The sequence below is a fragment of the Staurois parvus genome, unplaced genomic scaffold, assembly GCF_062004578.1.
Source record: "Staurois parvus isolate SC_StPar_1 unplaced genomic scaffold, SC_StPar_1.0 ptg002181l, whole genome shotgun sequence".
NCBI classification, from domain to species: Eukaryota; Metazoa; Chordata; class Amphibia; order Anura; family Ranidae; genus Staurois; species Staurois parvus.
This window is the reverse complement of record NW_028319977.1, coordinates 433545-455382: the sequence shown is the minus strand read 5'-3', so window position 1 is coordinate 455382 and position 21838 is coordinate 433545. Positions and strand designations below refer to the sequence as shown.

General features: G+C 49.9%; 17 non-coding genes across 17 annotated transcripts; 10 read left to right on the top strand and 7 right to left on the bottom strand.

Annotated features, from left to right (window-relative positions):
* Positions 1–21: 21 nt before the first annotated feature.
* On the top strand, positions 22–93 carry TRNAG-UCC (transfer RNA glycine (anticodon UCC)). Its single transcript has one exon. It is a non-coding gene; the product is annotated as a tRNA-Gly (tRNA).
* A 2229-nt stretch (positions 94–2322) lies between these two features.
* On the bottom strand, positions 2323–2396 carry TRNAN-GUU (transfer RNA asparagine (anticodon GUU)). The gene has a single exon. It is a non-coding gene; the product is annotated as a tRNA-Asn (tRNA).
* Positions 2397–2995: 599 nt separating this feature from the next.
* Positions 2996–3068, top strand: TRNAK-CUU (transfer RNA lysine (anticodon CUU)). Its single transcript has one exon. It is a non-coding gene; the product is annotated as a tRNA-Lys (tRNA).
* Positions 3069–3341: 273 nt separating this feature from the next.
* Positions 3342–3413, top strand: TRNAG-UCC (transfer RNA glycine (anticodon UCC)). The gene has a single exon. It is a non-coding gene; the product is annotated as a tRNA-Gly (tRNA).
* Positions 3414–5642: 2229 nt separating this feature from the next.
* On the bottom strand, positions 5643–5716 carry TRNAN-GUU (transfer RNA asparagine (anticodon GUU)). The gene has a single exon. It is a non-coding gene; the product is annotated as a tRNA-Asn (tRNA).
* A 142-nt stretch (positions 5717–5858) lies between these two features.
* On the bottom strand, positions 5859–5944 carry TRNAY-GUA (transfer RNA tyrosine (anticodon GUA)). Its single transcript is given in 2 exon segments — positions 5859–5894; positions 5908–5944. It is a non-coding gene; the product is annotated as a tRNA-Tyr (tRNA).
* Positions 5945–6315: 371 nt separating this feature from the next.
* On the top strand, positions 6316–6388 carry TRNAK-CUU (transfer RNA lysine (anticodon CUU)). The gene has a single exon. It is a non-coding gene; the product is annotated as a tRNA-Lys (tRNA).
* Positions 6389–6662: 274 nt separating this feature from the next.
* On the top strand, positions 6663–6734 carry TRNAG-UCC (transfer RNA glycine (anticodon UCC)). The gene has a single exon. It is a non-coding gene; the product is annotated as a tRNA-Gly (tRNA).
* Positions 6735–9179: 2445 nt separating this feature from the next.
* TRNAY-GUA (transfer RNA tyrosine (anticodon GUA)) lies at positions 9180–9265 on the bottom strand. Its single transcript is given in 2 exon segments — positions 9180–9215; positions 9229–9265. It is a non-coding gene; the product is annotated as a tRNA-Tyr (tRNA).
* A 718-nt stretch (positions 9266–9983) lies between these two features.
* On the top strand, positions 9984–10055 carry TRNAG-UCC (transfer RNA glycine (anticodon UCC)). The gene has a single exon. It is a non-coding gene; the product is annotated as a tRNA-Gly (tRNA).
* A 2445-nt stretch (positions 10056–12500) lies between these two features.
* On the bottom strand, positions 12501–12586 carry TRNAY-GUA (transfer RNA tyrosine (anticodon GUA)). Its single transcript is given in 2 exon segments — positions 12501–12536; positions 12550–12586. It is a non-coding gene; the product is annotated as a tRNA-Tyr (tRNA).
* Positions 12587–13303: 717 nt separating this feature from the next.
* TRNAG-UCC (transfer RNA glycine (anticodon UCC)) lies at positions 13304–13375 on the top strand. The gene has a single exon. It is a non-coding gene; the product is annotated as a tRNA-Gly (tRNA).
* Positions 13376–15820: 2445 nt separating this feature from the next.
* Positions 15821–15906, bottom strand: TRNAY-GUA (transfer RNA tyrosine (anticodon GUA)). The gene is given in 2 exon segments: positions 15821–15856; positions 15870–15906. It is a non-coding gene; the product is annotated as a tRNA-Tyr (tRNA).
* A 717-nt stretch (positions 15907–16623) lies between these two features.
* Positions 16624–16695, top strand: TRNAG-UCC (transfer RNA glycine (anticodon UCC)). Its single transcript has one exon. It is a non-coding gene; the product is annotated as a tRNA-Gly (tRNA).
* A 2445-nt stretch (positions 16696–19140) lies between these two features.
* TRNAY-GUA (transfer RNA tyrosine (anticodon GUA)) lies at positions 19141–19226 on the bottom strand. Its single transcript is given in 2 exon segments — positions 19141–19176; positions 19190–19226. It is a non-coding gene; the product is annotated as a tRNA-Tyr (tRNA).
* Positions 19227–19597: 371 nt separating this feature from the next.
* Positions 19598–19670, top strand: TRNAK-CUU (transfer RNA lysine (anticodon CUU)). Its single transcript has one exon. It is a non-coding gene; the product is annotated as a tRNA-Lys (tRNA).
* Positions 19671–19943: 273 nt separating this feature from the next.
* TRNAG-UCC (transfer RNA glycine (anticodon UCC)) lies at positions 19944–20015 on the top strand. The gene has a single exon. It is a non-coding gene; the product is annotated as a tRNA-Gly (tRNA).
* Positions 20016–21838: the final 1823 nt, after the last annotated feature.

Below are 21838 nucleotides of genomic sequence, written 5' to 3'. Positions count from 1 at the left end.
GGATGCCTGGCGCACAGCCTTGCGTTGGTGGTATAGTGGTGAGCATAGCTGCCTTCCAAGCAGTTGACCCGGGTTCGATTCCCGGCCAACGCAATCTCCTTCTTTGCGCCCTTGACAAAATACCACAGGGCCCCAGGTCCTTATCAAAAGCTCCTTAGATGTCTTGCCTTAGTGACGACTGTGGAAATATTCCTCGGCATCCCAACAGGCTCCGGCCTCCTGCTTTAACTCGCTCGCGGGATACAGCAGTATCAAGCAACAAGGTTCAGGCATTTCAACCACTGATTCCCAAAGAATCAACTCTGTCACACACAGCGTTTCTAAGTATCTGCCTACCATTCTAACACCCTCAACTGGCAAGATAATGCACCATTTGGAAGAATGCTAAAGAATGTGTCAACAAGGAATGTAGACTGACGTTGGAGCCGGAAGAAACAATCACGTCCCATGATGCCATCGGCCTTTTCACTTGTATACACTTGGCAGAGGCTGTTGAGATTGTGGGAAACATCTGAAAGGAGGTAAGTCTCTTGACAGCCAAAAAGAACTAAAGCCTGACCAAGTGCATTCATTGCTGACCCTTGAGCCTTGAATTGTTCCATGGGGAAAAGACCAAGCCGTTTGTAAAGGCATGTGGATTCTACTTGGGTCAAGATTAGAGCATCAGCACCCCACAAGCTTTTAGTGAACCCATAAAGTCAGTGGACAAATACATCAAGTGTACACGGGAAGAGGCACTGAATAGCAAATGCCCCCTTTTGGACGGCGTCTTACAAGGCAAGGAAGGGGCTGACTTGGGCATGGAGGTCTCCAGGAAACCTACCCACACAGACCGCTATCTGCCTTTTGACTCACACCACCACCCACTGGAACACGAGCTGGGGGTTCTTAGGACTCTGCAATATCCGGCTGACATGGTAGCAACCAAAAGAGTCTAAAGACAAAAGAACACAGATGCAACGCCACCCTTGCGAGGGACGCTGGCGTGTTTGCCCCGGTTTCCCTTGACTTCGCCCCGCAGCCAGGCACAGTTTATTTCTTCAGCCAAATACACACGCGCGCAAACGCTCCTTGCCTTCAATGACAGGACTAGGGGATGTTTGTTTTTGGAGTTTTCTTGTCGAGCTGGGGATAGGGATGGGGAATTGTAGTAGGATACTCCAAAATGAGAACTTTTCACACTGAAGACATCTAGCTGATCTCTTAGTTAAGCAGTATTGACGTCCTGACTGGCTTGAGGCCCTCAGGTCCACCCACCTGGGGCCTCATGGCAGCCGGCGCCAGGCGAGGCAGCCTGCCTCCAGCCCAGCTGTTCAGTCCTCTCCCAGGAAAGACGCTGAGCCCATGTGCTCGCAGAACATAAATGCCACTCCCAGCATGCCACAGGACTGCCCTCCCTTGCAACTGGCCAGGGCGGTATCCGTATTCACGCTGTTCATTTGCCTAGCCCCTACCCATGTTCTGGAAAGCTCTCACAGCTTCCTGAAGGCGGGAATAACTCAGACAAACTCAAACAACATCAGAGAATCATGAGCAGACCTGACTAATCCATGGCAGCACTCTGTTAAGCAGAATACCACACTGAATTTACCCGACAGCCTCTCTGGTAAGCAGAGACCAACTATACAAATCCTAGCGCATGACTAGGAGAGTGCTACCGTGACATCTCAGGAGGGCTTTGAAAGCTTGTGGCTACCCAGACTGGGTCTTGGTTAAAACCTCCGCAAGGTCAGGGAAACAAACTGGGGAGAAGCAGAACACTAGGAGAAATCTAGTCATCCCGTATGTAACTGGAGCGTCGGAAAAACTCAGAAGGATCTTTAAGAAACATTGCATCCCTGTGTACTTCAAGCCCAGCATAGCCCCGGGGCACACGCTTAAACATTGACACTATCTGTATTCCACGTTTTTAACACCTCTATCCAGGCCATTTGACAACAATTGAGGCCTTTGGCCATGTCAATCTAGGCACTTTTAGCTATGCAGGCTTCCTGACACCAACAATGGGATCATGTAAGGTGAAAAAAGGTGCTTCCACAATTCTCACACATCCCCTGGTGTTCAGGTGTGAATAGAAATGCTGGGGTTTGTTCCTGAGACTCAGCGGAAGCGAAGAAGTGGCTTGACTAAACTATGAAAGATCTTGAACATTCCAGAAGAAGAGCAATTGATTGCGACATTATTCTAGTCCGTTTTCAAGGAATGTCTCGAGTGAATGGTTAATCGTCAGCCGTGTGAGACAAGCCAAAGGACGCTATTTGTCTTCTTAGGTTAGGGTGAGACTTGGCAGCGGGCCCTGCTAAGGTAAAGAGAAAGCACGAGCGTCCCTGGGTGGGTTTGAACCACCAACCTTTCGGTTAACAGCCGAATGCGCTAACCGATTGCGCCACAGAGACCACATGACAAGCGTGCTTGAGCTGGCCCAAAGGAGACATGAAAGATGAACTGAAGGTGCCTAAAAAGCTTCCCAATTGCACATTTGTAGAGATAAGAGATTGCCTTCTTTCTAAAAGGCAGAGACGCGGGGTAAAAAGCTCTTCCTTCGAGCCGGAATTGAACCAGCGACCTAAGGATTGCTGCTTTGTCTCTACAGTCCTCCGCTCTACCAGCTGAGCTATCGAAGTGAACTGGGAAGAGCACGTGACACCTTGCATGCTAAGCCAGCGCCGTACACTTTGCATTTGACCTTCTCGGTTGAGGTATTGCTTGATGCCGCCTCGGCCGGAAAGGGCAAATGAATGACTTGGCAGATGTTATGTGGGAGGCTACGGCTTGATGTTTTGCACAGAGAGAAAAGGGTTTGGAATCAGCAAGCGCATTTTGTTGTGATCCTCCAAAGTCACAGCAAAAATGGTGATGTAGCGCCCTGACAGCAAGTGAACAGAGTAGTACTTGGAAGCGCATTGAGTTTAGCCAAAGGAATTATGTCGAAAGCTATCAAAAAGTCTGCGGACTCAGATGGCTGTGAGAGGCCTTGAAGAGCAAAATTGCTGTAGCCCGGCTAGCTCAGTCGGTAGAGCATGAGACTCTTAATCTCAGGGTCGTGGGTTCGAGCCCCACGTTGGGCGTGGGACACATTCCGTGTCCCTTTTGCCCGAGTGAAAGGCCTTTGCAAAACTTGTATCTCCAGTTCCTTCATGCGCACTGCACAATCACACCTTTACCGTATCTACTGGCTTGGCTTCCTTTCTCTCCACGAATGGGGAAATATTTCTAGCTGATCTTCCTAGTGGTCACTTGGTACGGCAGCGAATGGACCTTGCGCTGGAGGGGGTCCGTGAGTCAATGTCATGTGTGGCCTTAATTGTATAGAGGTAGCAGGATGCCTGGCGCACAGCCTTGCGTTGGTGGTATAGTGGTGAGCATAGCTGCCTTCCAAGCAGTTGACCCGGGTTCGATTCCCGGCCAACGCAATCTCCTTCTTTGCGCCCTTGACAAAATACCACAGGGCCCCAGGTCCTTATCAAAAGCTCCTTAGATGTCTTGCCTTAGTGACGACTGTGGAAATATTCCTCGGCATCCCAACAGGCTCCGGCCTCCTGCTTTAACTCGCTCGCGGGATACAGCAGTATCAAGCAACAAGGTTCAGGCATTTCAACCACTGATTCCCAAAGAATCAACTCTGTCACACACAGCGTTTCTAAGTATCTGCCTACCATTCTAACACCCTCAACTGGCAAGATAATGCACCATTTGGAAGAATGCTAAAGAATGTGTCAACAAGGAATGTAGACTGACGTTGGAGCCGGAAGAAACAATCACGTCCCATGATGCCATCGGCCTTTTCACTTGTATACACTTGGCAGAGGCTGTTGAGATTGTGGGAAACATCTGAAAGGAGGTAAGTCTCTTGACAGCCAAAAAGAACTAAAGCCTGACCAAGTGCATTCATTGCTGACCCTTGAGCCTTGAATTGTTCCATGGGGAAAAGACCAAGCCGTTTGTAAAGGCATGTGGATTCTACTTGGGTCAAGATTAGAGCATCAGCACCCCACAAGCTTTTAGTGAACCCATAAAGTCAGTGGACAAATACATCAAGTGTACACGGGAAGAGGCACGGAATAGCAAATGCCCCCTTTTGGACGGCGTCTTACAAGGCAAGGAAGGGGCTGACTTGGGCATGGAGGTCTCCAGGAAACCTACCCACACAGACCGCTATCTGCCTTTTGACTCACACCACCACCCACTGGAACACGAGCTGGGGGTTCTTAGGACTCTGCAATATCCGGCTGACATGGTAGCAACCAAAAGAGTCTAAAGACAAAAGAACACAGATGCAACGCCACCCTTGCGAGGGACGCTGGCGTGTTTGCCCCGGTTTCCCTTGACTTCGCCCCGCAGCCAGGCACAGTTTATTTCTTCAGCCAAATACACACGCGCGCAAACGCTCCTTGCCTTCAATGACAGGACTAGGGGATGTTTGTTTTTGGAGTTTTCTTGTCGAGCTGGGGATAGGGATGGGGAATTGTAGTAGGATACTCCAAAATGAGAACTTTTCACACTGAAGACATCTAGCTGATCTCTTAGTTAAGCAGTATTGACGTCCTGACTGGCTTGAGGCCCTCAGGTCCACCCACCTGGGGCCTCATGGCAGCCGGCGCCAGGCGAGGCAGCCTGCCTCCAGCCCAGCTGTTCAGTCCTCTCCCAGGAAAGACGCTGAGCCCATGTGCTCGCAGAACATAAATGCCACTCCCAGCATGCCACAGGACTGCCCTCCCTTGCAACTGGCCAGGGCGGTATCCGTATTCACGCTGTTCATTTGCCTAGCCCCTACCCATGTTCTGGAAAGCTCTCACAGCTTCCTGAAGGCGGGAATAACTCAGACAAACTCAAACAACATCAGAGAATCATGAGCAGACCTGACTAATCCATGGCAGCACTCTGTTAAGCAGAATACCACACTGAATTTACCCGACAGCCTCTCTGGTAAGCAGAGACCAACTATACAAATCCTAGCGCATGACTAGGAGAGTGCTACCGTGACATCTCAGGAGGGCTTTGAAAGCTTGTGGCTACCCAGACTGGGTCTTGGTTAAAACCTCCGCAAGGTCAGGGAAACAAACTGGGGAGAAGCAGAACACTAGGAGAAATCTAGTCATCCCGTATGTAACTGGAGCGTCGGAAAAACTCAGAAGGATCTTTAAGAAACATTGCATCCCTGTGTACTTCAAGCCCAGCATAGCCCCGGGGCACACGCTTAAACATTGACACTATCTGTATTCCACGTTTTTAACACCTCTATCCAGGCCATTTGACAACAATTGAGGCCTTTGGCCATGTCAATCTAGGCACTTTTAGCTATGCAGGCTTCCTGACACCAACAATGGGATCATGTAAGGTGAAAAAAGGTGCTTCCACAATTCTCACACATCCCCTGGTGTTCAGGTGTGAATAGAAATGCTGGGGTTTGTTCCTGAGACTCAGCGGAAGCGAAGAAGTGGCTTGACTAAACTATGAAAGATCTTGAACATTCCAGAAGAAGAGCAATTGATTGCGACATTATTCTAGTCCGTTTTCAAGGAATGTCTCGAGTGAATGGTTAATCGTCAGCCGTGTGAGACAAGCCAAAGGACGCTATTTGTCTTCTTAGGTTAGGGTGAGACTTGGCAGCGGGCCCTGCTAAGGTAAAGAGAAAGCACGAGCGTCCCTGGGTGGGTTTGAACCACCAACCTTTCGGTTAACAGCCGAATGCGCTAACCGATTGCGCCACAGAGACCACATGACAAGCGTGCTTGAGCTGGCCCAAAGGAGACATGAAAGATGAACTGAAGGTGCCTAAAAAGCTTCCCAATTGCACATTTGTAGAGATAAGAGATTGCCTTCTTTCTAAAAGGCAGAGACGCGGGGTAAAAAGCTCTTCCTTCGAGCCGGAATTGAACCAGCGACCTAAGGATTGCTGCTTTGTCTCTACAGTCCTCCGCTCTACCAGCTGAGCTATCGAAGGGAACTGGGAAGAGCTCGTGACACCTTGCATGCTAAGCCAGCGCCGTACACTTTGCATTTGACCTTCTCGGTTGAGGTATTGCTTGATGCCGCCTCGGCCGGAAAGGGCAAATGAATGACTTGGCAGATGTTATGTGGGAGGCTACGGCTTGATGTTTTGCACAGAGAGAAAAGGGTTTGGAATCAGCCAGCGCATTTTGTTGTGATCCTCCAAAGTCACAGCAAAAATGGTGATGTAGCGCCCTGACAGCAAGTGAACAGAGTAGTACTTGGAAGCGCATTGAGTTTAGTCAAAGGAATTATGTCGAAAGCTATCAAAAAGTCTGCGGACTCAGGTGGCTGTGAGAGGCCTTGAAGAGCAAAAGTGCTGTTGCCCGGCTAGCTCAGTCGGTAGAGCATGAGACTCTTAATCTCAGGGTCGTGGGTTCGAGCCCCACGTTGGGCGTGGGACACATTCTGTGTCCCTTTTGCCCGAGTGAAAGGCCTTTGCAAAACTTGTATCTCCAGTTCCTTCATGCGCACTGCACAATCACACCTTTACCGTATCTACTGGCTTGGCTTCCTTTCTCTCCACGAATTGGGGAAATATTTCTAGCTGATCTTCCTAGTGGTCACTTGGTACGGCAGCGAATGGACCTTGCGCTGGAGGGGGTCCGTGAGTCAATGTCATGTGTGGCCTTAATTGTATAGAGGTAGCAGGATGCCTGGCGCACAGCCTTGCGTTGGTGGTATAGTGGTGAGCATAGCTGCCTTCCAAGCAGTTGACCCGGGTTCGATTCCCGGCCAACGCAATCTCCTTCTTTGCGCCCTTGACAAAATACCACAGGGCCCCAGGTCCTTATCAAAAGCTCCTTAGATGTCTTGCCTTAGTGACGACTGTGGAAATATTCCTCGGCATCCCAACAGGCTCCGGCCTCCTGCTTTAACTCGCTCGCGGGGTACAGCAGTATCAAGCAACAAGGTTCAGGCATTTCAACCACTGATTCCCAAAGAATCAACTCTGTCACACACAGCGTTTCTAAGTATCTGCCTACCATTCTAACACCCTCAACTGGCAAGATAATGCACCATTTGGAAGAATGCTAAAGAATGTGTCAACAAGGAATGTAGGCTGAAGTTGGAGCCGGAAGAAACAATCACGTCCCATGATGCCATCGGCCTTTTCACTTGTATACACTTGGCAGAGGCTGTTGAGATTGTGGGAAACATCTGAAAGGAGGTAAGTCTCTTGACAGCCAAAAAGAACTAAAGCCTGACCAAGTGCATTCATTGCTGACCCTTGAGCCTTGAATTGTTCCATGGGGAAAAGACCAAGCCGTTTGTAAAGGCATGTGGATTCTACTTGGGTCAAGATTAGAGCATCAGCACCCCACAAGCTTTTAGTGAACCCATAAAGTCAGTGGACAAATACATCAAGTGTACACGGGAAGAGGCACTGAATAGCAAATGCCCCCTTTTGGACGGCGTCTTACAAGGCAAGGAAGGGGCTGACTTGGGCATGGAGGTCTCCAGGAAACCTACCCACACAGACCGCTATCTGCCTTTTGACTCACACCACCACCCACTGGAACACGAGCTGGGGGTTCTTAGGACTCTGCAATATCCGGCTGACATGGTAGCAACCAAAAGAGTCTAAAGACAAAAGAACACAGATGCAACGCCACCCTTGCGAGGGACGCTGGCGTGTTTGCCCCGGTTTCCCTTGACTTCGCCCCGCAGCCAGGCACAGTGTATTTCTTCAGCCAAATACACACGCGCGCAAACGCTCCTTGCCTTCAATGACCGGACTAGGGGATGTTTGTTTTTGGAGTTTTCTTGTCGAGCTGGGGATAGGGATGGGGAATTGTAGTAGGATACTCCAAAATGAGAACTTTTCACACTGAAGACATCTAGCTGATCTCTTAGTTAAGCAGTATTGACGTCCGGACTGGCTTGAGGCCCTCAGGTCCACCCACCTGGGGCCTCATGGCAGCCGGCGCCAGGCAAGGCAGCCTGCCTCCAGCCCAGCTGTTCAGTCCTCTCCCAGGAAAGACGCTGAGCCCATGTGCTCGCAGAACATAAATGCCACTCCCAGCATGCCACAGGACTGCCCTCCCTTGCAACTGGCCAGGGCGGTATCCGTATTCACGCTGTTCATTTGCCTAGCCCCTACCCATGTTCTGGAAAGCTCTCACAGCTTCCTGAAGGCGGGAATAACTCAGACAAACTCAAACAACATCAGAGAATCATGAGCAGACCTGACTAATCCATGGCAGCACTCTGTTAAGCAGAATACCACACTGAATTTACCCGACAGCCTCTCTGGTAAGCAGAGACCAACTATACAAATCCTAGCGCATGACTAGGAGAGTGCTACCGTGACATCTCAGGAGGGCTTTGAAAGCTTGTGGCTACCCAGACTGGGTCTTGGTTAAAACCTCCGCAAGGTCAGGGAAACAAACTGGGGAGAAGCAGAACACTAGGAGAAATCTAGTCATCCCGTATGTAACTGGAGCGTCGGAAAAACTCAGAAGGATCTTTAAGAAACATTGCATCCCTGTGTACTTCAAGCCCAGCATAGCCCCGGGGCACACGCTTAAACATTGACACTATCTGTATTCCACGTTTTTAACACCTCTATCCAGGCGATTTGACAACAATTGAGGCCTTTGGCCATGTCAATCTAGGCACTTTTAGCTATGCAGGCTTCCTGACACCAACAATGGGATCATGTAAGGTGAAAAAAGGTGCTTCCACAATTCTCACACATCCCCTGGTGTTCAGGTGTGAATAGAAATGCTGGGGTTTGTTCCTGAGACTCAGCGGAAGCGAAGAAGTGGCTTGACTAAACTATGAAAGATCTTGAACATTCCAGAAGAAGAGCAATTGATTGCGACATTATTCTAGTCCGTTTTCAAGGAATGTCTCGAGTGAATGGTTAATCGTCAGCCGTGTGAGACAAGCCAAAGGACGCTATTTGTCTTCTTAGGTTAGGGTGAGACTTGGCAGCGGGCCCTGCTAAGGTAAAGAGAAACCACGAGCGTCCCTGGGTGGGCTTGAACCACCAACCTTTCGGTTAACAGCTGAACGCGCTAACCGATTGCGCCACAGAGACCACACGACAAGCGTGTTTGAGCTGGCCCAAAGGAGACATGAAAGATGAACTGAAGGTGCCTAAAAAGCTTCCCAATTGCACATTTGTAGAGATAAGAGATTGCCTTCTTTCTAAAAGGCAGAGACGCGGGGTAAAAAGCTCTTCCTTCGAGCCGGAATTGAACCAGCGACCTAAGGATTGCTGCTTTGTCTCTACAGTCCTCCACTCTACCAGCTGAGCTATCGAAGGGAACTGGGAAGAGCGCGTGACACCTTGCATGCTAAGCCAGCGCCGTACACTTTGCATTTGACCTTCTCGGTTGAGGTATTGCTTGATGCCGCCTCGGCCGGAAAGGGCAAATGAATGACTTGGCAGATGTTATGTGGGAGGCTACGGCTTGATGTTTTGCACAGAGAGAAAAGGGTTTGGAATCAGCAAGCGCATTTTGTTGTGATCCTCCAAAGTCACAGCAAAAATGGTGATGTAGCGCCCTGACAGCAAGTGAACAGAGTAGTACTTGGAAGCGCATTGAGTTTAGCCAAAGGAATTATGTCGAAAGCTATCAAAAAGTCTGCGGACTCAAGTGGCTGTGAGAGGCCTTGAAGAGCAAAAGTGCTGTAGCCCGGCTAGCTCAGTCGGTAGAGCATGAGACTCTTAGTCTCAGGGTCGTGGGTTTCGAGCCCCACGTTGGGCGTGGGACACATTCCGTGTCCCTTTTGCCCGAGTGAAAGGCCTTTGCAAAACTTGTATCTCCAGTTCCTTCATGCGCACTGCACAATCACACCTTTACCGTATCTACTGGCTTGGCTTCCTTTCTCTCCACGAATGGGGAAATATTTCTAGCTGATCTTCCTAGTGGTCACTTGGTACGGCAGCGAATGGACCTTGCGCTGGAGGGGGTCCGTGAGTCAATGTCATGTGTGGCCTTAATTGTATAGAGGTAGCAGGATGCCTGGCACACAGCCTTGCGTTGGTGGTATAGTGGTGAGCATAGCTGCCTTCCAAGCAGTTGACCCGGGTTCGATTCCCGGCCAACGCAATCTCCTTCTTTGCGCCCTTGACAAAATACCACAGGGCCCCAGGTCCTTATCAAAAGCTCCTTAGATGTCTTGCCTTAGTGACGACTGTGGAAATATTCCTCGGCATCCCAACAGGCTCCGGCCTCCTGCTTTAACTCGCTCGCGGGGTACAGCAGTATCAAGCAACAAGGTTCAGGCATTTCAACCACTGATTCCCAAAGAATCAACTCTGTCACACACAGCGTTTCTAAGTATCTGCCTACCATTCTAACACCCTCAACTGGCAAGATAATGCACCATTTGGAAGAATGCTAAAGAATGTGTCAACAAGGAATGTAGACTGAAGTTGGAGCCGGAAGAAACAATCACGTCCCATGATGCCATCGGCCTTTTCACTTGTATACACTTGGCAGAGGCTGTTGAGATTGTGGGAAACATCTGAAAGGAGGTAAGTCTCTTGACAGCCAAAAAGAACTAAAGCCTGACCAAGTGCATTCATTGCTGACCCTTGAGCCTTGAATTGTTCCATGGGGAAAAGACCAAGCCGTTTGTAAAGGCATGTGGATTCTACTTGGGTCAAGATTAGAGCATCAGCACCCCACAAGCTTTTAGTGAACCCATAAAGTCAGTGGACAAATACATCAAGTGTACACGGGAAGAGGCACTGAATAGCAAATGCCCCCTTTTGGACGGCGTCTTACAAGGCAAGGAAGGGGCTGACTTGGGCATGGAGGTCTCCAGGAAACCTACCCACACAGACCGCTATCTGCCTTTTGACTCACACCGCCACCCACTGGAACACGAGCTGGGGGTTCTTAGGACTCTGCAATATCCGGCTGACATGGTAGCAACCAAAAGAGTCTAAAGACAAAAGAACACAGATGCAACGCCACCCTTGCGAGGGACGCTGGCGTGTTTGCCCCGGTTTCCCTTGACTTCGCCCCGCAGCCAGGCACAGTGTATTTCTTCAGCCAAATACACACGCGCGCAAACGCTCCTTGCCTTCAATGACCGGACTAGGGGATGTTTGTTTTTGGAGTTTTCTTGTCGAGCTGGGGATAGGGATGGGGAATTGTAGTAGGATACTCCAAAATGAGAACTTTTCACACTGAAGACATCTAGCTGATCTCTTAGTTAAGCAGTATTGACGTCCTGACTGGCTTGAGGCCCTCAGGTCCACCCACCTGGGGCCTCATGGCAGCCGGCGCCAGGCGAGGCAGCCTGCCTCCAGCCCAGCTGTTCAGTCCTCTCCCAGGAAAGACGCTGAGCCCATGTGCTCGCAGAACATAAATGCCACTCCCAGCATGCCACAGGACTGCCCTCCCTTGCAACTGGCCAGGGCGGTATCCGTATTCACGCTGTTCATTTGCCTAGCCCCTATCCATGTTCTGGAAAGCTCTCACAGCTTCCTGAAGGCGGGAATAACTCAGACAAACTCAAACAACATCAGAGAATCATGAGCAGACCTGACTAATCCATGGCAGCACTCTGTTAAGCAGAATACCACACTGAATTTACCCGACAGCCTCTCTGGTAAGCAGAGACCAACTATACAAATCCTAGCGCATGACTAGGAGAGTGCTACCGTGACATCTCAGGAGGGCTTTGAAAGCTTGTGGCTACCCAGACTGGGTCTTGGTTAAAACCTCCGCAAGGTCAGGGAAACAAACTGGGGAGAAGCAGAACACTAGGAGAAATCTAGTCATCCCGTATGTAACTGGAGCGTCGGAAAAACTCAGAAGGATCTTTAAGAAACATTGCATCCCTGTGTACTTCAAGCCCAGCATAGCCCCGGGGCACACGCTTAAACATTGACACTATCTGTATTCCACGTTTTTAACACCTCCATCCAGGCGATTTGACAACAATTGAGGCCTTTGGCCATGTCAATCTAGGCACTTTTAGCTATGCAGGCTTCCTGACACCAACAATGGGATCATGTAAGGTGAAAAAAGGTGCTTCCACAATTCTCACACATCCCCTGGTGTTCAGGTGTGAATAGAAATGCTGGGGTTTGTTCCTGAGACTCAGCGGAAGCGAAGAAGTGGCTTGACTAAACTATGAAAGATCTTGAACATTCCAGAAGAAGAGCAATTGATTGCGACATTATTCTAGTCCGTTTTCAAGGAATGTCTCGAGTGAATGGTTAATCGTCAGCCGTGTGAGACAAGCCAAAGGACGCTATTTGTCTTCTTAGGTTAGGGTGAGACTTGGCAGCGGGCCCTGCTGAGGTAAAGAGAAAGCACGAGCATCCCTGGGTGGGCTTGAACCACCAACCTTTCGGTTAACAGCCGAACGCGCTAACCGATTGCACCACAGAGACCACACGACAAGCGTGCTTGAGCTGGCCCAAAGGAGACATGAAAGATGAACTGAAGGTACCTAAAAAGCTTCCCAATTGCACATTTGTAGAGATAAGAGATTGCCTTCTTTCTAAAAGGCAGAGACGCGGGGTAAAAAGCTCTTCCTTCGAGCCGGAATTGAACCAGCGACCTAAGGATTGCTGCTTTGTCTCTACAGTCCTCCGCTCTACCAGCTGAGCTATCGAAGGGAACTGGGTAGAGCACGTGACACCTTGCATGCTAAGCCAGCGCCGTACACTTTGCATTTGACCTTCTCGGTTGAGGTATTGCTTGATGCCGCCTCGGCCGGAAAGGGCAAATGAATGACTTGGCAGATGTTATGTGGGAGGCTACGGCTTGATGTTTTGCACAGAGAGAAAAGGGTTTGGAATCAGCCAGCGCATTTTGTTGTGATCCTCCAAAGTCACAGCAAAAATGGTGATGTAGCGCCCTGACAGCAAGTGAACAGAGTAGTACTTGGAAGCGCATTGAGTTTAGCCAAAGGAATTATGTCGAAAGCTATCAAAAAGTCTGCGGACTCAGGTGGCTGTGAGAGGCCTTGAAGTGCAAAAGTGCTGTAGCCCGGCTAGCTCAGTCGGTAGAGCATGAGACTCTTAATCTCAGGGTCGTGGGTTTGAGCCCCATGTTGGGCGTGGGGCACATTCCGTGTCCCTTTTGCCCGAGTGAAAGGCCTTTGCAAAACTTGTATCTCCAGTTCCTTCATGCGCACTGCACAATCACACCTTTACCGTATCTACTGGCTTGGCTTCCTTTCTCTCCACGAATGGGGAAATATTTCTAGCTGATCTTCCTAGTGGTCACTTGGTACGGCAGCGAATGGACCTTGCGCTGGAGGGGGTCCGTGAGTCAATGTCATGTGTGGCCTTAATTGTATGGAGGTAGCAGGATGCCTGGCGCACAGCCTTGCGTTGGTGGTATAGTGGTGAGCATAGCTGCCTTCCAAGCAGTTGACCCGGGTTCGATTCCCGGCCAACGCAATCTCCTTCTTTGCGCCCTTGACAAAATACCACAGGGCCCCAGGTCCTTATCAAAAGCTCCTTAGATGTCTTGCCTTAGTGACGACTGTGGAAATATTCCTCGGCATCCCAACATGCTCCGGCCTCCTGCTTTAACTCGCTCGCGGGGTACAGCAGTATCAAGCAACAAGGTTCGGGCATTTCAACCACTGATTCCCAAAGAATCAACTCTGTCACACACAGCGTTTCTAAGTATCTGCCTACCATTCTAACACCCTCAACTGGCAAGATAATGCACCATTTGGAAGAATGCTAAAGAATGTGTCAACAAGGAATGTAGACTGAAGTTGGAGCCGGAAGAAACAATCACGTCCCATGATGCCATCGGCCTTTTCACTTGTATACACTTGGCAGAGGCTGTTGAGATTGTGGGAAACATCTGAAAGGAGGTAAGTCTCTTGACAGCCAAAAAGAACTAAAGCCTGACCAAGTGCATTCATTGCTGACCCTTGAGCCTTGAATTGTTCCATGGGGAAAAGACCAAGCCGTTTGTAAAGGCATGTGGATTCTACTTGGGTCAAGATTAGAGCATCAGCACCCCACAAGCTTTTAGTGAACCCATAAAGTCAGTGGACAAATACATCAAGTGTACACGGGAAGAGGCACTGAATAGCAAATGCCCCCTTTTGGACGGCGTCTTACAAGGCAAGGAAGGGGCTGACTTGGGCATGGAGGTCTCCAGGAAACCTACCCACACAGACCGCTATCTGCCTTTTGACTCACACCACCACCCACTGGAACACGAGCTGGGGGTTCTTAGGACTCTGCAATATCCGGCTGACATGGTAGCAACCAAAAGAGTCTAAAGACAAAAGAACACAGATGCAACGCCACCCTTGCGAGGGACGCTGGCGTGTTTGCCCCGGTTTCCCTTGACTTCGCCCCGCAGCCAGGCACAGTGTATTTCTTCAGCCAAATACACACGCGCGCAAACGCTCCTTGCCTTCAATGACCGGACTAGGGGATGTTTGTTTTTGGAGTTTTCTTGTCGAGCTGGGGATAGGGATGGGGAATTGTAGTAGGATACTCCAAAATGAGAACTTTTCACACTGAAGACATCTAGCTGATCTCTTAGTTAAGCAGTATTGACGTCCTGACTGGCTTGAGGCCCTCAGGTCCACCCACCTGGGGCCTCATGGCAGCCGGCGCCAGGCGAGGCAGCCTGCCTCCAGCCCAGCTGTTCAGTCCTCTCCCAGGAAAGACGCTGAGCCCATGTGCTCGCAGAACATAAATGCCACTCCCAGCATGCCACAGGACTGCCCTCCCTTGCAACTGGCCAGGGCGGTATCCGTATTCACGCTGTTCATTTGCCTAGCCCCTACCCATGTTCTGGAAAGCTCTCACAGCTTCCTGAAGGCGGGAATAACTCAGACAAACTCAAACAACATCAGAGAATCATGAGCAGACCTGACTAATCCATGGCAGCACTCTGTTAAGCAGAATACCACACTGAATTTACCCGACAGCCTCTCTGGTAAGCAGAGACCAACTATACAAATCCTAGCGCATGACTAGGAGAGTGCTACCGTGACATCTCAGGAGGGCTTTGAAAGCTTGTGGCTACCCAGACTGGGTCTTGGTTAAAACCTCCGCAAGGTCAGGGAAACAAACTGGGGAGAAGCAGAACACTAGGAGAAATCTAGTCATCCCGTATGTAACTGGAGCGTCGGAAAAACTCAGAAGGATCTTTAAGAAACATTGCATCCCTGTGTACTTCAAGCCCAGCATAGCCCCGGGGCACACGCTTAAACATTGACACTATCTGTATTCCACGTTTTTAACACCTCCATCCAGGCGATTTGACAACAATTGAGGCCTTTGGCCATGTCAATCTAGGCACTTTTAGCTATGCAGGCTTCCTGACACCAACAATGGGATCATGTAAGGTGAAAAAAGGTGCTTCCACAATTCTCACACATCCCCTGGTGTTCAGGTGTGAATAGAAATGCTGGGGTTTGTTCCTGAGACTCAGCGGAAGCGAAGAAGTGGCTTGACTAAACTATGAAAGATCTTGAACATTCCAGAAGAAGAGCAATTGATTGCGACATTATTCTAGTCCGTTTTCAAGGAATGTCTCGAGTGAATGGTTAATCGTCAGCCGTGTGAGACAAGCCAAAGGACGCTATTTGTCTTCTTAGGTTAGGGTGAGACTTGGCAGCGGGCCCTGCTGAGGTAAAGAGAAAGCACGAGCGTCCCTGGGTGGGCTTGAACCACCAACCTTTCGGTTAACAGCCGAACGCGCTAACCGATTGCACCACAGAGACCACACGACAAGCGTGCTTGAGCTGGCCCAAAGGAGACATGAAAGATGAACTGAAGGTACCTAAAAAGCTTCCCAATTGCACATTTGTAGAGATAAGAGATTGCCTTCTTTCTAAAAGGCAGAGACGCGGGGTAAAAAGCTCTTCCTTCGAGCCGGAATTGAACCAGCGACCTAAGGATTGCTGCTTTGTCTCTACAGTCCTCCGCTCTACCAGCTGAGCTATCGAAGGGAACTGGGTAGAGCACGTGACACCTTGCATGCTAAGCCAGCGCCGTACACTTTGCATTTGACCTTCTCGGTTGAGGTATTGCTTGATGCCGCCTCGGCCGGAAAGGGCAAATGAATGACTTGGCAGATGTTATGTGGGAGGCTACGGCTTGATGTTTTGCACAGAGAGAAAAGGGTTTGGAATCAGCCAGCGCATTTTGTTGTGATCCTCCAAAGTCACAGCAAAAATGGTGATGTAGCGCCCTGACAGCAAGTGAACAGAGTAGTACTTGGAAGCGCATTGAGTTTAGCCAAAGGAATTATGTCGAAAGCTATCAAAAAGTCTGCGGACTCAGGTGGCTGTGAGAGGCCTTGAAGTGCAAAAGTGCTGTAGCCCGGCTAGCTCAGTCGGTAGAGCATGAGACTCTTAATCTCAGGGTCGTGGGTTTGAGCCCCATGTTGGGCGTGGGGCACATTCCGTGTCCCTTTTGCCCGAGTGAAAGGCCTTTGCAAAACTTGTATCTCCAGTTCCTTCATGCGCACTGCACAATCACACCTTTACCGTATCTACTGGCTTGGCTTCCTTTCTCTCCACGAATGGGGAAATATTTCTAGCTGATCTTCCTAGTGGTCACTTGGTACGGCAGCGAATGGACCTTGCGCTGGAGGGGGTCCGTGAGTCAATGTCATGTGTGGCCTTAATTGTATGGAGGTAGCAGGATGCCTGGCGCACAGCCTTGCGTTGGTGGTATAGTGGTGAGCATAGCTGCCTTCCAAGCAGTTGACCCGGGTTCGATTCCCGGCCAACGCAATCTCCTTCTTTGCGCCCTTGACAAAATACCACAGGGCCCCAGGTCCTTATCAAAAGCTCCTTAGATGTCTTGCCTTAGTGACGACTGTGGAAATATTCCTCGGCATCCCAACATGCTCCGGCCTCCTGCTTTAACTCGCTCGCGGGGTACAGCAGTATCAAGCAACAAGGTTCGGGCATTTCAACCACTGATTCCCAAAGAATCAACTCTGTCACACACAGCGTTTCTAAGTATCTGCCTACCATTCTAACACCCTCAACTGGCAAGATAATGCACCATTTGGAAGAATGCTAAAGAATGTGTCAACAAGGAATGTAGACTGAAGTTGGAGCCGGAAGAAACAATCACGTCCCATGATGCCATCGGCCTTTTCACTTGTATACACTTGGCAGAGGCTGTTGAGATTGTGGGAAACATCTGAAAGGAGGTAAGTCTCTTGACAGCCAAAAAGAACTAAAGCCTGACCAAGTGCATTCATTGCTGACCCTTGAGCCTTGAATTGTTCCATGGGGAAAAGACCAAGCCGTTTGTAAAGGCATGTGGATTCTACTTGGGTCAAGATTAGAGCATCAGCACCCCACAAGCTTTTAGTGAACCCATAAAGTCAGTGGACAAATACATCAAGTGTACACGGGAAGAGGCACTGAATAGCAAATGCCCCCTTTTGGACGGCGTCTTACAAGGCAAGGAAGGGGCTGACTTGGGCATGGAGGTCTCCAGGAAACCTACCCACACAGACCGCTATCTGCCTTTTGACTCACACCACCACCCACTGGAACACGAGCTGGGGGTTCTTAGGACTCTGCAATATCCGGCTGACATGGTAGCAACCAAAAGAGTCTAAAGACAAAAGAACACAGATGCAACGCCACCCTTGCGAGGGACGCTGGCGTGTTTGCCCCGGTTTCCCTTGACTTCGCCCCGCAGCCAGGCACAGTGTATTTCTTCAGCCAAATACACACGCGCGCAAACGCTCCTTGCCTTCAATGACCGGACTAGGGGATGTTTGTTTTTGGAGTTTTCTTGTCGAGCTGGGGATAGGGATGGGGAATTGTAGTAGGATACTCCAAAATGAGAACTTTTCACACTGAAGACATCTAGCTGATCTCTTAGTTAAGCAGTATTGACGTCCTGACTGGCTTGAGGCCCTCAGGTCCACCCACCTGGGGCCTCATGGCAGCCGGCGCCAGGCGAGGCAGCCTGCCTCCAGCCCAGCTGTTCAGTCCTCTCCCAGGAAAGACGCTGAGCCCATGTGCTCGCAGAACATAAATGCCACTCCCAGCATGCCACAGGACTGCCCTCCCTTGCAACTGGCCAGGGCGGTATCCGTATTCACGCTGTTCATTTGCCTAGCCCCTACCCATGTTCTGGAAAGCTCTCACAGCTTCCTGAAGGCGGGAATAACTCAGACAAACTCAAACAACATCAGAGAATCATGAGCAGACCTGACTAATCCATGGCAGCACTCTGTTAAGCAGAATACCACACTGAATTTACCCGACAGCCTCTCTGGTAAGCAGAGACCAACTATACAAATCCTAGCGCATGACTAGGAGAGTGCTACCGTGACATCTCAGGAGGGCTTTGAAAGCTTGTGGCTACCCAGACTGGGTCTTGGTTAAAACCTCCGCAAGGTCAGGGAAACAAACTGGGGAGAAGCAGAACACTAGGAGAAATCTAGTCATCCCGTATGTAACTGGAGCGTCGGAAAAACTCAGAAGGATCTTTAAGAAACATTGCATCCCTGTGTACTTCAAGCCCAGCATAGCCCCGGGGCACACGCTTAAACATTGACACTATCTGTATTCCACGTTTTTAACACCTCCATCCAGGCGATTTGACAACAATTGAGGCCTTTGGCCATGTCAATCTAGGCACTTTTAGCTATGCAGGCTTCCTGACACCAACAATGGGATCATGTAAGGTGAAAAAAGGTGCTTCCACAATTCTCACACATCCCCTGGTGTTCAGGTGTGAATAGAAATGCTGGGGTTTGTTCCTGAGACTCAGCGGAAGCGAAGAAGTGGCTTGACTAAACTATGAAAGATCTTGAACATTCCAGAAGAAGAGCAATTGATTGCGACATTATTCTAGTCCGTTTTCAAGGAATGTCTCGAGTGAATGGTTAATCGTCAGCCGTGTGAGACAAGCCAAAGGACGCTATTTGTCTTCTTAGGTTAGGGTGAGACTTGGCAGCGGGCCCTGCTAAGGTAAAGAGAAAGCACAAGCGTCCCTGGGTGGGCTTGAACCACCAACCTTTCGGTTAACAGCCGAACGCGCTAACCGATTGCACCACAGAGACCACACGACAAGCGTGCTTGAGCTGGCCCAAAGGAGACATGAAAGATGAACTGAAGGTGCCTAAAAAGCTTCCCAATTGCACATTTGTAGAGATAAGAGATTGCCTTCTTTCTAAAAGGCAGAGACGCGGGGTAAAAAGCTCTTCCTTCGAGCCGGAATTGAACCAGCGACCTAAGGATTGCTGCTTTGTCTCTACAGTCCTCCGCTCTACCAGCTGAGCTATCGAAGGGAACTGGGAAGAGCACGTGACACCTTGCATGCTAAGCCAGCGCCGTACACTTTGCATTTGACCTTCTCGGTTGAGGTATTGCTTGATGCCGCCTCGGCCGGAAAGGGCAAATGAATGACTTGGCAGATGTTATGTGGGAGGCTACGGCTTGATGTTTTGCACAGAGAGAAAAGGGTTTGGAATCAGCCAGCGCATTTTGTTGTGATCCTCCAAAGTCACAGCAAAAATGGTGATGTAGCGCCCTGACAGCAAGTGAACAGAGTAGTACTTGGAAGCGCATTGAGTTTAGCCAAAGGAATTATGTCGAAAGCTATCAAAAAGTCTGCGGACTCAGGTGGCTGTGAGAGGCCTTGAAGTGCAAAAGTGCTGTAGCCCGGCTAGCTCAGTCGGTAGAGCATGAGACTCTTAATCTCAGGGTCGTGGGTTCGAGCCCCACGTTGGGCGTGGGACACATTCCATGTTCCTTTTGCCCGAGTGAAAGGCCTTTGCAAAACTTGTATCTCCAGTTCCTTCATGCGCACTGCACAATCACACCTTTACCGTATCTACTGGCTTGGCTTCCTTTCTCTCCACGAATGGGGAAATATTTCTAGCTGATCTTCCTAGTGGTCACTTGGTACGGCAGCGAATGGACCTTGCGCTGGAGGGGGTCCGTGAGTCAATGTCATGTGTGGCCTTAATTGTATAGAGGTAGCAGGATGCCTGGCGCACAGCCTTGCGTTGGTGGTATAGTGGTGAGCATAGCTGCCTTCCAAGCAGTTGACCCGGGTTCGATTCCCGGCCAACGCAATCTCCTTCTTTGCGCCCTTGACAAAATACCACAGGGCCCCAGGTCCTTATCAAAAGCTCCTTAGATGTCTTGCCTTAGTGACGACTGTGGAAATATTCCTCGGCATCCCAACAGGCTCCGGCCTCCTGTTTTAACTCGCTCGCGGGGTACAGCAGTATCAAGCAACAAGGTTCAGGCATTTCAACCACTGATTCCCAAAGAATCAACTCTGTCACACACAGCGTTTCTAAGTATCTGCCTACCATTCTAACACCCTCAACTGGCAAGATAATGCACCATTTGGAAGAATGCTAAAGAATGTGTCAACAAGGAATGTAGACTGAAGTTGGAGCCGGAAGAAACAATCACGTCCCATGATGCCATTGGCCTTTTCACTTGTATACACTTGGCAGAGGCTGTTGAGATTGTGGGAAACATCTGAAAGGAGGTAAGTCTCTTGACAGCCAAAAAGAACTAAAGCCTGACCAAGTGCATTCATTGCTGACCCTTGAGCCTTGAATTGTTCCATGGGGAAAAGACCAAGCCGTTTGTAAAGGCATGTGGATTCTACTTGGGTCAAGATTAGAGCATCAGCACCCCACAAGCTTTTAGTGAACCCATAAAGTCAGTGGACAAATACATCAAGTGTACACGGGAAGAGGCACTGAATAGCAAATGCCCCCTTTTGGACGGCGTCTTACAAGGCAAGGAAGGGGCTGACTTGGGCATGGAGGTCTCCAGGAAACCTACCCACACAGACCGCTATCTGCCTTTTGACTCACACCGCCACCCACTGGAACACGAGCTGGGGGTTCTTAGGACTCTGCAATATCCGGCTGACATGGTAGCAACCAAAAGAGTCTAAAGACAAAAGAACACAGATGCAACGCCACCCTTGCGAGGGACGCTGGCGTGTTTGCCCCGGTTTCCCTTGACTTCGCCCCGCAGCCAGGCACAGTGTATTTCTTCAGCCAAATACACACGCGCGCAAACGCTCCTTGCCTTCAATGACCGGACTAGGGGATGTTTGTTTTTGGAGTTTTCTTGTCGAGCTGGGGATAGGGATGGGGAATTGTAGTAGGATACTCCAAAATGAGAACTTTTCACACTGAAGACATCTAGCTGATCTCTTAGTTAAGCAGTATTGACGTCCTGACTGGCTTGAGGCCCTCAGGTCCACCCACCTGGGGTCTCATGGCAGCCGGCGCCAGGCGAGGCAGCCTGCCTCCAGCCCAGCTGTTCAGTCCTCTCCCAGGAAAGACGCTGAGCCCATGTGCTCGCAGAACATAAATGCCACTCCCAGCATGCCACAGGACTGCCCTCCCTTGCAACTGGCCAGGGCGGTATCCGTATTCACGCTGTTCATTTGCCTAGCCCCTACCCATGTTCTGGAAAGCTCTCACAGCTTCCTGAAGGCGGGAATAACTCAGACAAACTCAAACAACATCAGAGAATCATGAGCAGACCTGACTAATCCATGGCAGCACTCTGTTAAGCAGAATACCACACTGAATTTACCCGACAGCCTCTCTGGTAAGCAGAGACCAACTATACAAATCCTAGCGCATGACTAGGAGAGTGCTACCGTGACATCTCAGGAGGGCTTTGAAAGCTTGTGGCTACCCAGACTGGGTCTTGGTTAAAACCTCCGCAAGGTCAGGGAAACAAACTGGGGAGAAGCAGAACACTAGGAGAAATCTAGTCATCCCGTATGTAACTGGAGCGTCGGAAAAACTCAGAAGGATCTTTAAGAAACATTGCATCCCTGTGTACTTCAAGCCCAGCATAGCCCCGGGGCACACGCTTAAACATTGACACTATCTGTATTCCACGTTTTTAACAC